Here is a 13,772-nt window from a genome sequence, read left to right on the forward strand (position 1 = left end):
GTGTAGAAGGACGATGAACTCTCGTTAAACGCCAAGTTATTTCCCTCTCCTTGTTCTTTTACTCCGTTTCTTTCATTCTCTTTTTATTAAATAAACCACCGTGAAGTTATAATAACCGACTAAATGTGACCGATAAATCGAACGAGCAGAGAGAAAGAGCAGAAGAAATTTAAAGCCAATTGACAGCTTTAATGAAACGATCCAGGTATCCGATTTACTAATCGCGTCGGTATCGCGCAAACGAAGCTGATTCGTCCGTTAAAATATCGCTTGGTCGCATCGGTTTCTACGGCGAAGATCACCTTATATTAATACGAAGCTAACAGAGCAGAGATATAAACCGATAAAATTTACTGTAACCATAAAATATTTTACGCCCCTCCAGTCGCTTAAGATCGTACTTAGCCCGAGTTATCTCCGCCATAAATTCGGTCGCGGCATCGAGAGGGACGCAAAGTGAACGCGAAACACCGGCGAGAGAAAACCAACCTTTCCTCCCTTTTGGCCACTTATTTTCGAATAAAACGGTAAAAAGGAAACTTGCGGATGACGAACGTGAAAAGGCACGAGCGAACGTGATCGCGTAATATATGCAACGAAGCGTTCTCCCAGACGTCGTTTAACGTTAAGGCGTGTGTAGTGTACTCGCTAGCAAACGTGTTCGCGACTAGTGTTCACGAACGGTGCCTGCAAAATGTTTATAGCTAGAATATCTATGTATGGGCATTGAAATACTTTCTACAATTGAAATATTGAAATGAAATGAATGTAGAAAGTAGAAGATAGTAGGATACAAAGAACGTACATAATATAACATCTAATTATAATTTTTAATTCGAAAGTATGCGAACAGTTGCTTACTTTTGACAAGATGTACGTGAGAAGATTTCATTGAAAAATTAGATACAAATAAATGTAAATGCAGTGTTTCTTTGTAATCGTGACAGTTACGTATAATGGAGTACCGTGAAAAGATTAAATTGATTTTTAAAAACTAATACGCAATAACAAACAATTCCTAATAGTCAAGTGTATTCGTAGCGCGAAAGTAAAATTGGTGATTTCTTTCAAATCAAGGTAATTTGAAACGTTTATTCGAAACCGCGTTTATAGTGTTTGAAGTGAAAGGCAGTTAAAGCAGCTAAAAGCTATATCTCGCGATAAATTTATCGAACTATGTTTTCATAACGATATTAAATGCGAATCTTCCCAAACATTTTCAAAAGAAAGAGCCCGATGTTTTTTCATCTCCGACAGATATAAATAAACGTAGCGACTCAAAGAAGTCAATAATTAATTATCGTTCGTCAACCGAATAATTATCATTGTCTATCAAAGAGTTAGTTATCACTTTGTCAACCGAAGAATTTTATATCCGTCAGTCTGTCAGCCAATCGTCAACATCGAAATCGAGTAAGATTTGAATAAATCATTACATATTGTTAATTTACTTTCGAACAACTTTAATCTTCTTCCGTGCCAAAATTCCCGCATATAGCAGGTTAGCCGAAAGTGGAACTTACTGCCAGTTGCATTAAACGTCGGTTAACGCTACCGAACGCGGCAGCTAAATAGAACGTGACACAAGCTTTGTAGAACTATTTCGTTACTTGACAAGTTCCTTATTTGCAGATTCTTTCGCGCAGGTTTCGAGTTGCGAGTCTGATGAAGAAGCTTTCCTAAATTAGTAGAAAAACCGTTCTCACTTAACTTGCCAGTTAATGCAAGAAGCAGCGTAATGTTTAAGCAGTAATTGTAGGTACATATAGTACATAATGATACAGCAAATAGTCAAGAATATTACTGTTACGTTTTCTAACAGATAGTTTCAATTTATAGCCTGCTGATACCATAAAAAGCTAGTAAATTCTATTTCTAATTATTAATTAATTCATCGTTCATTTGTACAGATCGATCGGATCCAATTGTTGTTACTATAAATTGATCAGAGTATCCAAATAATTTGCGAATATCGGCGAGCAACACACCTTTAGAGAAAGACAGGAAGCGTCAATGCGGATTTACACTAGTAACAGAGAAAGATAGAAAGAAGGTGAAAGGGCGTAGGTGGAACGTTCGATCAGCGACGAGGAACCGGAGCCGTTGGAGAAACGAGGCGAGTGGACTCATTCCAGTGAGTTCGCGAACACGCTACCTCGTATTCCTGTATTTCCATGCGCAAGGTGCAGCATGAGCGTATATGCAGTAATCACGATGCACACGTAAGTACGTTTGTGCCGCCTAAGAAACAGAACTGTCCGTTGACGTCATCCGGTGACAAATTATACGACACGCGGGAGTTCGACGTGCCCACGGAACGTAATGCCACAGCAACGAGTATATTCCAGTTCCATCGTCTTTCTGTTTTTTTCTTTCAACGATTTATTTATTTCCAAGAAAAAAAAGGAAACGCTGAGTTTTGCATATTTAATCTCTTATTACGTAAATACGAGAAGGGAAAATGCTTCTGATAAATAGCGTCTGATACAGTTCTATGAACATTTATAATACAAATATATTACACGCATGTAGATAATGGGATTATACAGTAGAATGCAATAAGAAGAGGTATCATTCTTTCATTTCTATTTCGACACAGTTTCTTAAAATTAGAAGAGTTTTAATAGAGGTTGAAGGAAAATTTAAACATTAATTTCGCGTCGTTTAACGTCGTAACTTTTAACCCTTTCACCCTAAAGGACTCTGAAGGTATCATAGCGAAAGGATTAACACAAATATCTACGGATAATGTTAAAGATACATTAACTCCGAATCTTGTTCGGAAACGATCTTCAAAAATGCTTTCCAAGTTCCAACTCAAGAAACCAACGTTTACAGAAAACGATGTTGACGAAATTGGAAAATCCTGTCATGGTAGTTGCACCGGGAAACGGAACTTTCCACTTTCGCTAATTGCCAGCAAAATATCCTCGCATTAATCTCGACCTAGACTCCCTCTCATCCCTTTGCTAGCACTGATACAAAATCCAAAAAGATCGTCGGTGCGTGAAACGACATCAATCGAGCTTTCTCGCACAGATAACGAGGCTGCGCTAGCTAAAGGAGGGGAGTTGATGCGCGCGCGCGAGTTTACACACAAATACACATACATACGTTTATACGCATATACACGCGTCCACGAACGATGAAGCGGTATTCATAGAAAGGGTTGCCGAGTGTCGAGCATATAACGTACAAATTATACGTGGCCACGGAACGGGTGATTTACACGCAACAAACGAAGCATGGAAAACCGTTATCGCGAGTTCACCGCCGCTAACGTGCTAAGTATCCATCGAGAAACATCTGATAAACTTAATCCGATCGTCTCGTGGCGGTCATTACCGCAAGGATAGCCAAATTTTAAGTTCGCCAGAATACACTCAAAAACTGGTTGAAAATATTTAAGCTTTCGTAATAAGAACCGATACACGGCTCGAGGGTTGAAATTTTCCTTTTAATAAAATATAATAACGGTTACGGTCTAATCTCTGGAACCTCGATGTTTATTTAGAAAATTGAGCTCCGTGTTTTATTTTAAATTACACTTTCCTGTGGTCTGACCCATTTTACCGTATACACGATAGGTACATATACCGCGCGTGTATCTCAAAAGTGAACTCGCACAAACTGAAACAAGCTTCGCAAGAAAAACGAAAAACTATTTGGAAGTTTACAGAAAAAGTTATTTACTAAATAAATAATATTAACAGAAGAAATAAATTCTAGTATAAACAATACTGTGGCTACTGTACATTCTGAAGAATGGTCAAATAATGCTTTCGTAATTTTTCGTTTGAAATCCCTTATCGGCGATTTTCATATTCTTTTAACACAAAACTGAATTATTTTGAGTTATGACACTTTTGAAATATATGCGCGAATAAAAAACAATTGAACGATTTTAAGTAACTCACCCTGTAGGCTGTCGACATTGTACCGGAACCTCTTAGGAACTTCCTTCGTCACTTCCAACTCCTGCGGAATCAAACAGAAAGAAACGTGTCTTGAGTGTGCACCGGATAACGGCACGATAGTAAATCATAAAGTAGCGAGCGAAACGGGCTGGCAAAGGCGAGGAGAAGCAAACTAGACGCGCGCGCGTTACCCTTCGCTAAATCTACTTGTCAGTGTATTCTCGACCTGTGTATGTTCAAAATCCACCTTCCATTTGACACTTGCCATTGTGTTCAACTAACGCCTTTTAAAAATAGTTAAAATCAATTGTTTCTAAAAATCTCTCTCTATAAATATATATATAGCAAAAACAACTATATTTTGTAGTATTTGCAAAAACAAAAATCTGATATCAGTCACAATTTCCGTTTCGATAATTTTAATATTGTAACGTTCATATCAGAAAATGTATAAAAATCTACTTATCATGGTGTTCACAAACGTAGTTAATATTAAAAATATTAAAACTAAAACTTCCAATACAAGTTACCCAAATGCCCACTTTGCCCTACGTTTCCCAGAAAGCTTCTCAATTAGCGTTTAGGTTAGGTTTTGCTTCACTATGCGCGTACTTATATCCTATACCATGCTGTGGGCATGCACGAAAGCACGCGCGTGTTACTCGCGCGCCTCGCCTTATTTATAGTTGCCGGTATGTCCCGTGGTTTTAAGGTCTTCGTAAAGTACCGTTCGGTTAGCGTTGTCTCGGTTTAGAGCGCGCTTTAAACGCCGACGCGATATTCCCTGTAATTACGGATGGTCCATGCGTGCACGCGAATGCGAGCGTACACACGCGGCTTAACCAAAAGCTATCAGGTATAAAGATTCGTTCGAGCATATATCTCGTTCACCGTGCTCAACACATTCGTACACACAGCAAGATACGTACGTCTCTATCTATATTGTAGATACGTTATACGAAACCGATGTCGAGTCGACGAACCGCCGATTTGCCGCATGCCCGACAGCGTTACTTTTGTATCGAACTACGCGACCGCGTAACGCGCCTACACACACGCGCGCAAATAATTACAACCTCCTAGAAGAGCCGAGCGCCATGGTGGAGGAGGAGGTGGGAGGATATGCAGGTGGAGATGGAGAGGAGGAGTAGCGAGAGGAGAAAGAGGACCAAACGAGCTACAGTTTCAAAAAGCATCCCACCGATAATACCCATATTCCCGGCCATCGAGACCCGCAGAGCTGTGCAAAATTCCAGACTCGCCGCGTTCTCCTTCCTTCTCACTCTCCGTCTTCTCTCTCTTTCTCTCTATATCGTTGCCTGTTTCCCACTGCACCTCTTTTTCCATCGTTCCAGAGCTCCATCTTTCTCTGTTGCGCCGCAAGAAGAGCAGACCGCTACCGCTACTGGTTCCCGTGCTACGCGCGGCATCGCCGGGAGCGACGATAATATAAAGCTCGTCTCGTTCTAGCCGTCGCGTCGCGTCGCGGCGTGGCGCTACGCTGGCGGCGGCACTCGCAGATACATGCATACAGACGACCGACGAGCCAACGACGAGCCAACGACGACGACGACGACGACGACGACGGCGATGGAGAGCACCGAGAAGTACGAACGAGCACGTCGACCACGACGACGAAGAGGAAGACAGATGCATGGAGGAGAGAAACTAAAACGAGCATGTGTATCCGGTATCCACTGCGTGCGCCTCTCTGCTCGCGCTTTCATCCCGCGCGCAACAAGCGTACTGCGGAGCGACGTGCACACGCACGTATATACGATCGGACAAAAGATAATCGCGAAGAGCTGGCTGTCGGTCGCGTCGGCCGGCTCTGGACGCCTATGCTGCTTGTAGCCGTTGAACGAGCGAACCAACGACCGAACATCGGTGACACGAACGAAGAGAAGTCGTGGCGAGTTGAAGGAGGACGACGCGAAAGGGTGAAGAGATGGAAAGCGATGGGAAGAGATCGAAAGAACGAAGAAGAGCCACGAGAGAACGCGGGAAAAGATTACTTCTCCCCTGTACCTCTCTTTATGTATACCTTTCTTCGCGTCACGCGAAGAAAGAAAACGCGTAAACGAAGGGAGCATAACCGGTAGAGAAAGGGTGACGGAGGAAAGGAAGAAAAAGAAACGCGGAGGGCAAGAAAAAGAGAGAACGGTGCAGCAGAGCCGAGTAATAGGGAGTGAGCCTCTGGTGTACGTGGGGTGAGTCGACGCGCGGGAACGAGCGGTTTCGTGGGTCGGTGGGTGGGTGGACCGGGAGAGAAGCGTAGCAGCGGACCGAGATAGAGCGTGGCAGGAACGGGGAAAAGAGAGAGGAGAAGGAGGAGGAGGAAATGGTAAAGGCTAGGTGGGATGAGGTTGGTTAGGCGGACGCGGGGCCAAGAGATGAGTGAGACGACTACGACGACGACGACGAACGCGCGTAGTAGAGCATAGGAGAGAAGCGTACCACCGGCGGATCAAGGGAGGAGAGGAGGGGGACGTCGGGGAGACACACGCTGTGCGAGAGGCGCTGGCTGAGTTTGTGAGCACGCGCTACTACTCTTCGAAGCTCGAGTTCTATCTGGCCGTGTCCCTCGTTCCTCTCTGTAGCTGTATAGCTGTAGCTACGCTTCTTCTTTCTCACTCGTGCTTTTGCTCGCCTCTGCCGTCGTCTCTCTTTATTCTTCGTCCGCGATGCACATATATACGCGCTCTCTCGATCCTCTTTCGCTTATGCTCGTTCTCTCGATTCGCTCCGTTCGTCCTTCTCTCTTTGCCGTCTTTCTCGTTTACAATGCGCGCTCTCGTTCTCTCCAAGCTCTTCCTCTTCTCTCTTTTCCACGTTCGCACCGTCCGTCGCATCGCCGGGCTCGCTCGTGCTCTCCCTCTCTATCTCTCTCTCTATCCCCCTCTGGATTCGTTCCTGACACTCCAACCGCCTTCCCTGCCCCCGTCGACTCTTCTTCCTCGCGACAGCCGCATCGGTTCTCGTTCTGCGTTCTCCTCTCCGTGTGTGTAGAACCGTAGATGTGTGTTCGGGTAGGAGCTCTCTTTCCCGCGTGCACGTTCCACGGCCCGGTTCCTCCTGCTCGACGTTTCCCTGGCCTCGTCTCTTCTCTCGTTTCATCTCGCTCTCTTTCTCTCTCTATCCATCGCGAGCCGCTCGTTTGTCATCTCTCTCGCAGCTTACTCGGTCGCTCTATCGCTGTGCGGGTCCTCCTCTAACCGATTCTCCGCTGGCTCGTTCCGTGTGTCCCGGCGTGTATGAGACACGAGAAAGGCTCAGAAGCGAGTTCACGTTCCATCGCAAAGCACTGGGTGGAATTGGTATATCGGGGGATGGAACGCGCACGGGGCTTAAGGGGAACGAGATATGGCCCGTAACGTACCGACACGTACAAGACGGACGTCGTTTGCGGACGAGATCTGAAGGCATTCCGGGTTGTTGCACCGGAAGAACGAGCCTGAAAGCCTCTGCTGCGTTCTCCCTCTCCTCTTCTTCCTCTTTACCTCTTCGCTGTATCTGCTGCCACGAAAGCAGTACCAAAAATTCCGATGCGCCGGATAAAAGAGCCTCGATAATTAATACGAGAAAATGATGGACGGCTACGAGACTTGGCGAAAGAAAGTATCCGAGTGAAAGACTTGCTAGGATAACGACGATACTAGACTAACGGAGATGGTGTACGAGATAGAGTTTGGAAGAAAGGCGACGTGTAAAAAGGTAAAGGTAAAATACGAAACCTAATGGTCTGTCGAGCTACGAGCTGGATATCGATACGCGTTGTTAACATCGGAGATGATGTTAATTAACGTTTGTGATAGACAGGAGCGCATGTACTGTGGGAGACGGAAAGAAGACTGTGAAGACTATTTCACTCAGAGGACAGCTCAATTAGTATACACAAGTATGTGACCATTTTGTCCAATAGTACACTACGGTGGAACATTGTGCGAGATTGAAGTGAATCTGGACTATGATTATGGTGGGTGCGTGTCTTGACGAAAGGAACATCTGGAGAACGAAATACCATCATATTCGTAGGAGCCTGTATAACGAATTATATGACGAATACGTCGAAACAATCAAATATGTCATGTATGATGTAAATACATAAATCTTACCAGTATATGCATCTTAATCTTAGGATGTTTCATTCATCAGAAGACGCATTAACTGTAACCATAGTCTAATCACATTTCCCTCTAGCACTGTATAGGTAGCATTCATATTATATCGAATGAAAAGAAGAATCGGTGGATGTTCAATAATTTAGATCAGGTCAAGTTAATTAGTATATAAAAGCAGAGCAGTAAAATGGCGAAACGAAAACTTCGACTCTATAGTCGCAATGATTTCCATAAATAACCGGTAGCGATAAGACGACCATCGGAAAACGGAAGCAAGAGACCGCCAGAAGGGAATACGATAAGGCATTTTTTTCTTGATTTCCGTGGAATTACGCACAATGCACCTTGAAAATTGCAAAAAGAAGAAGATCAATCATCTAATAATGACTACGCAAATATCAATGAATCGGTGCTCGTGAAGTCGAAAAAGACAAATGAATGTGCAGATAAACAAACAATTAACAAGAAAAGAAAATAAAAGCAGAGTCTAAGTTGAACAAACCTTGATGGTCTATGGAACGAATCGATTGTTACAATACCCATATACGTACATATGTTACGATATATGTACATATACATACATATTTATACACGATATATCGTTTCTGTCACGAATATGAAACTTATGAATGAATGCAATTGGAGTAGTACATGTGTAATCATAGTTACGCTACACGTGCGCACAGACACGTAGTCGTCGTGTATAATATCGGTCAAATCGCTTGTTGTTCAGTTAGAGCAATCAGGTTTTGCGCGCGTGCACAAACACACCGCGTAGATCACTTTCATGAGTGCATAATCGCCGCCCGCGTCCATCGATTTGTTTTCCGATCGTTAGCGCGGCATATTAATATATGATAATGCCATGCAATAAAGTAATCGCGAACTGGTATCGAAGAGCCATTAAAAAGCAGACAAACAGATGGGGAAAATCGCACGAACATGACGAATTTCATACAGGTGAGAAGTAATTGCTTCTGTAGCTTTGATCGTTCTCGCGGATACATTCTGGCAAACTCTTTACATGTAATTTCCTGTAATCCGTGGAAAACGGTTTTAACGCAAAGGTGCCAGTCTTTCAGCGCTACGAACGCTGTTACGCTTTTTCGTAAATCGTTCCCGTACGTTCGTGTAATAGGCTGCCTGAAAAATCGTTTGGACATCTCGCGTGTTCAAGGTGAATATGATTTTTATTAGATCGTAGATTACACATCGAGGCTCCCGAGCTTTAAACTGATCGATATTTACATTTTTTGTACATTTCTTAATTGCTTCATTCAGGAATAGCATTTGTATTTAATTCTTAAAAAAAAAAAAAAAAAATGAATGACTGATTTCGATAAATTTACTCGAGAAAATGGTACAAATAACGATAAACACCACGGTGCATTTTGAAAAATGATGTTACTGACATCATCATCGTTTTCTACTTTTCTATTTATGGAGTTGATCGATGTAGCTACTGAGTGGGACTAAACAATTCATATACTAACAATAAGAAGAATATGTACCTATTTATATGCTACTTCGATCAACTCTGTTGCATTCTGCGAATCATTTTCCACCTAATCGTGTTTTTCTGTTCCTAAACGATATTTTAATAGTTGAATTTAATTCTCCTTGAACATAAAAATTCATTTTGCTTCGTCGAAACAGATATTATATTAAATACATAAAAATTTGAAGACCGTAGCAGAGTCGATGCATTTACTCCGACGAGAAAAGCATATCCACTTCGACCAAAAGAAATAGATATTCTATATTATGATTCAATTATCCAATGATTTTAATTTTTATATTACATAATACGATCGTAACAAGCGATCTTTGATCCTCTTTTGTCTCGGTCCTCTCTTTAGCCATCAACTCTGCACCGTCAATGTATCGTCGGCTTTTAATGTTAACACCCATTGATTTGCTCCAGTGACATGGAAATAAAACGTGCAACAATGTCGCGGCGATAAAGAATTTGTAACCCGAGAAATCCACCCCCGGCGGTCGCGATATATTACATCCCTGCGGACGAAGAGCGGAAAAGAAATATCACGTAATTTATTTTTATCGTGCGTCGCGTCTACCGTTTCGCCACCGAGTCTGTATATATCAAAAGATTGCCTGCGAAGAAACCCCAATTTAAAGGTTTAACCACATCCTGCCACGTTTTTAACCCCCGCGCCACTCCTTTATCACACGTTTACGACAGCTGTTAATTACGAGGACGAAATACGCCACCATCCGGATCATCGTGTTTGCATTCCCCAAAAATCCGCTGTATACGATTTTGAAACAGTGTAAAAAGTCGGTACAGGTCATCGGTATGCGTCCGGGTAGAACAGATCGTTGAACTTGTATCATTTGACTACAATGGTCTACTGTGGACTAGAAACCTCATTTTAAAACTAGAGATCTTGATCGATCACGCATGCGATAATCAACAATGATGATTACGTATGCGATAAGCATACGCATAGTTGAGAACACGAATCTATGCCACATAATATCTATCTCTTTTATGAATTTCTAGTAGCAACAAATATGTTAACCTCTTGCACTGCTATGTCGAGTGTGACTCGACGTCAGTTTTTATCTCAGGAGTTCCTTTGTCGAGTCCCAGCTTTTTTGGTGAAACGTGCGAAAGAAAAGCAGGATTGCATCCTGGAAATTATTTCAAGATATATCGTACGCTTAAAAGTTACAAAATACAACAATAGTGTGAACCAAACTGGTATTTAAGTGAATTTCTCTCTTCCTTTATTTATTTCAATTGTCTTATTTTTTAGTCAAAGTAAATGTCAAGTAAAACACATAAAAGCGTTGGCAGCTGCTGCTAATGAAATTGAAATAAAATTCCGAGTGCAAAGGATTAATACCCTTAACAATCATATATCAACCCCATCCTGCCTTCTTTTTTTACAATAAATAACATTGCCATAGCGAATAAGTAGATTTTTAGCACGTTGACTACCACAAAACCCGTATTCGGGTGTCAGCAAAGTTTCTGGTCGAGCCGCCTAGCCCATATCCGGGTGTCGCTTATTTGACTACTTGCGAAGGATCGTCGTAGGTATTTGAAAGGATATTCCATAATAACAAAACCGTTGAATTGTTATAAAAGTAATACGAAAATGGTTTATTAAAAAATTATTTAGAATGTAAAACTTTAAAGCATTCTATATATAACTGAGGTTGGTCGGGACAATTTGGACAATGAGTTGTTGTTTTCTTCAAATTCTTTTGTGCTTTTGTTCGGTCCATTCGACGTCTTTTATTCGCATAACATAATTTGCATGCGCGTCTAATGCTTCTTCCGGAATCATTTCTCCGAACGGCGATATTATGTCGACTCCGTCGAAAGACAAGGATTTTTTGTATTTTCAGACAACCCTAATAATTTTGCAACCAATAATTGTCTAAATATTCTAATATTTATATTCTTTCTCGTTGCAATTTTGTAAACCATCAAAGCGTTTACAACAGAAATTCCCAAAAGGAGTCGAATGCCAAGTTTTCTGTGCCATTTGATTCCTTTTCTAATTGTGGTGGCATAGGAAACCATTTGGTTGGAATAATCTATACCACACTTTCCTTCATTATATTCGACAACAGCTAGTGGTTTCAATGTTGCGAACAAACAAAACGAGAGATCATTCTTGAGACCATCGCTTGAGCGATTCGCGTTACTAAAATATCGATGGGAGCACCTAGCAGAGAACGCTTGGTACTGCTGCACGCGTGGCCTGACGGAGATTTCTTTGAAAACACGCGTGACAGTCAACGTGTTAAAGAAAGAAAGATCGCGTATTGGTTGTATAACGTAGGCAGTAGCCATTTGCGTGTAATCATCGTTCAGGGATAGTTTTAATTCGCGAGGTACACGCTCGCCTGGACGGCACGGGATTATACACGGAAATAACACGCTCGTAGGTATAATTGCATGTGTTTGCGACGCACAAGCGGACAAAAAAGAATGTGGCAGTTCGCGCTTTGTTTTACCCGCGACAATTGCTTTCCAATATGAGACAGACGGTCCCGAAATAAATTATTAATCCGTAATGAGCGCAAGCTGCCGTTCGTAATTCCCGTGAATTACAACAGAACGATCCGCGCCGCGTTTAAACCGCCACTTTTTGCCGACTCATCGCTTGATTTATCGTTTAAATTTGAAAAGAAACGAGAATAATCATAAACTGTTGTATCGCGCCACACCAACTTTCATTAAGTTTACAAATATTAATAGAAATCGAAAGAAAGATCTAACAGCATTTGTTTTAGAATGGGTGAAAGAGTTGATGTTAGTCTACGTTTTAAGCTATAGAATCTTTTCAAACAATATCCCATTACAGTGTAACTCATTACAGTTGTACCACAGGTGTTCGTTCCACAACACCTCTACAGTATTTCTTAAATATCGTTAACAAGTTTACATATAATTAACAAATAATTTCAACTGAGACATTAGCAGCAAAAGTAGACTAAGCCACGTTTTCTCTGAATGTAAAGTTATAGCACTAATTTACTATGTATACGTATATTTCGCGGTTACATCTATTTTGGCTAACGAATTATGTATTCAGTTTGTTGTGTTAGGATGAATCCACTTTCTGTTTTCAATGCCTCACAAGTAAGTACGTTTGCAATGAACGATACTGTGAAAAATCTTTGATATTATGGTTGCTGACAAGACAAAGTTTGTCCACGACTGTATCGGATGAAAATTTCCGTTTATCTGACGTAACACGGCTGCGAAATCATGTCGACGTGACATTTCTGCGAGCTATGACGGCTCTTTTACCTCCTTAGCCCGTGTACGTGTTGTTCCATGTAACGTCACACAGTAGCATTCGCAGAGTCTGACGAGTTGTGTCTTTGACCCTCGCAAGCTTTGACCATGACACGATATAAACGAGCCGACAGTCAGCTCTTATTATCGTGCCATGAAGGTTCGTGTGGCGCGATACAACGGTGCCGATGTCACAGCGGCCGCGCGGCGCTGCAAAATGCCACCTAGATCTGTCGTGAATTAACATAGAGCGCGATGGTCGGGAAGTACGTTAAGATTCATCGTGACACCATCGCTTCGAAGAAAAGTGACGCGATGAAACGAAGAAATATTCCCATCTTCCACGATCGCGATAATGTCGATGTCAAGGAATGTTCATTGCCCGAGTTCCGAATATGAGGGACGCAGTGTCTTTAGGGGTCGCGAAGTGTTTTCTGCTGGGGTGTCGCGATGATTTTTAGTTGCAGATTTTTACTAATTAAGCCTTAATGACATCGAACGATTTCCACAACAAATTAGACGCTAATTAGGTATTAACCACTTGCGGTCGTATATTGGGTTGACAACTAAGTGATTGCGGATTTTGTAATTAGGTGGTAATGATCCGCAATCACTCAATTGCCGATCCAATATTTACTCACAGCTACCAAAACAAAGAAGCATCTTGATTATATTTACATTATTCTGAGCCAATACGTTTTGCATAAGACTTTCAATAAGACTTTGCAAATTAGTGCAGTTAAGTTGTCTTTCTTTATTATGTTAACAAGGAATAATCTACAATGACAAAAGACGTAGAAACGCGAAATTTTATTTTCACTCTTTAGGTATTTTCTTTGATATAATTGAATTAGTATTCGTGGAATGAAAATTAATTCTGACCAGCACGGCATTCATATCCGTGTAGTTATAAGTATAGTCATATCCGTATAGTCATATCCGTATAGTTTAACA

At 41.8% G+C, this 13,772-nt stretch overlaps 1 protein-coding gene across 20 annotated transcripts in view; it reads right to left on the minus strand.

The window, feature by feature from the left end:
• Positions 1-13,772, minus strand: part of LOC126919367 (bromodomain adjacent to zinc finger domain protein 2B-like) — a 211,586-nt gene that overhangs the window by 154,359 nt on the left and 43,455 nt on the right. For 19 of the 20 annotated variants that reach the window (XM_050728446.1, XM_050728452.1, XM_050728450.1 and 16 more), the window contains one exon: positions 3,918-3,978. The exons of the other annotated variant lie outside the window; for it this stretch is intronic. The gene's annotated coding sequence lies outside the window, so the exon portion shown is untranslated. The remainder of the gene's footprint in view (positions 1-3,917; positions 3,979-13,772) is intronic. 20 annotated transcript variants of the gene reach the window in all.

This window comes from Bombus affinis, chromosome 8 (assembly GCF_024516045.1).
Source record: "Bombus affinis isolate iyBomAffi1 chromosome 8, iyBomAffi1.2, whole genome shotgun sequence".
NCBI lineage: Eukaryota > Metazoa > Arthropoda > Insecta > Hymenoptera > Apidae > Bombus > Bombus affinis.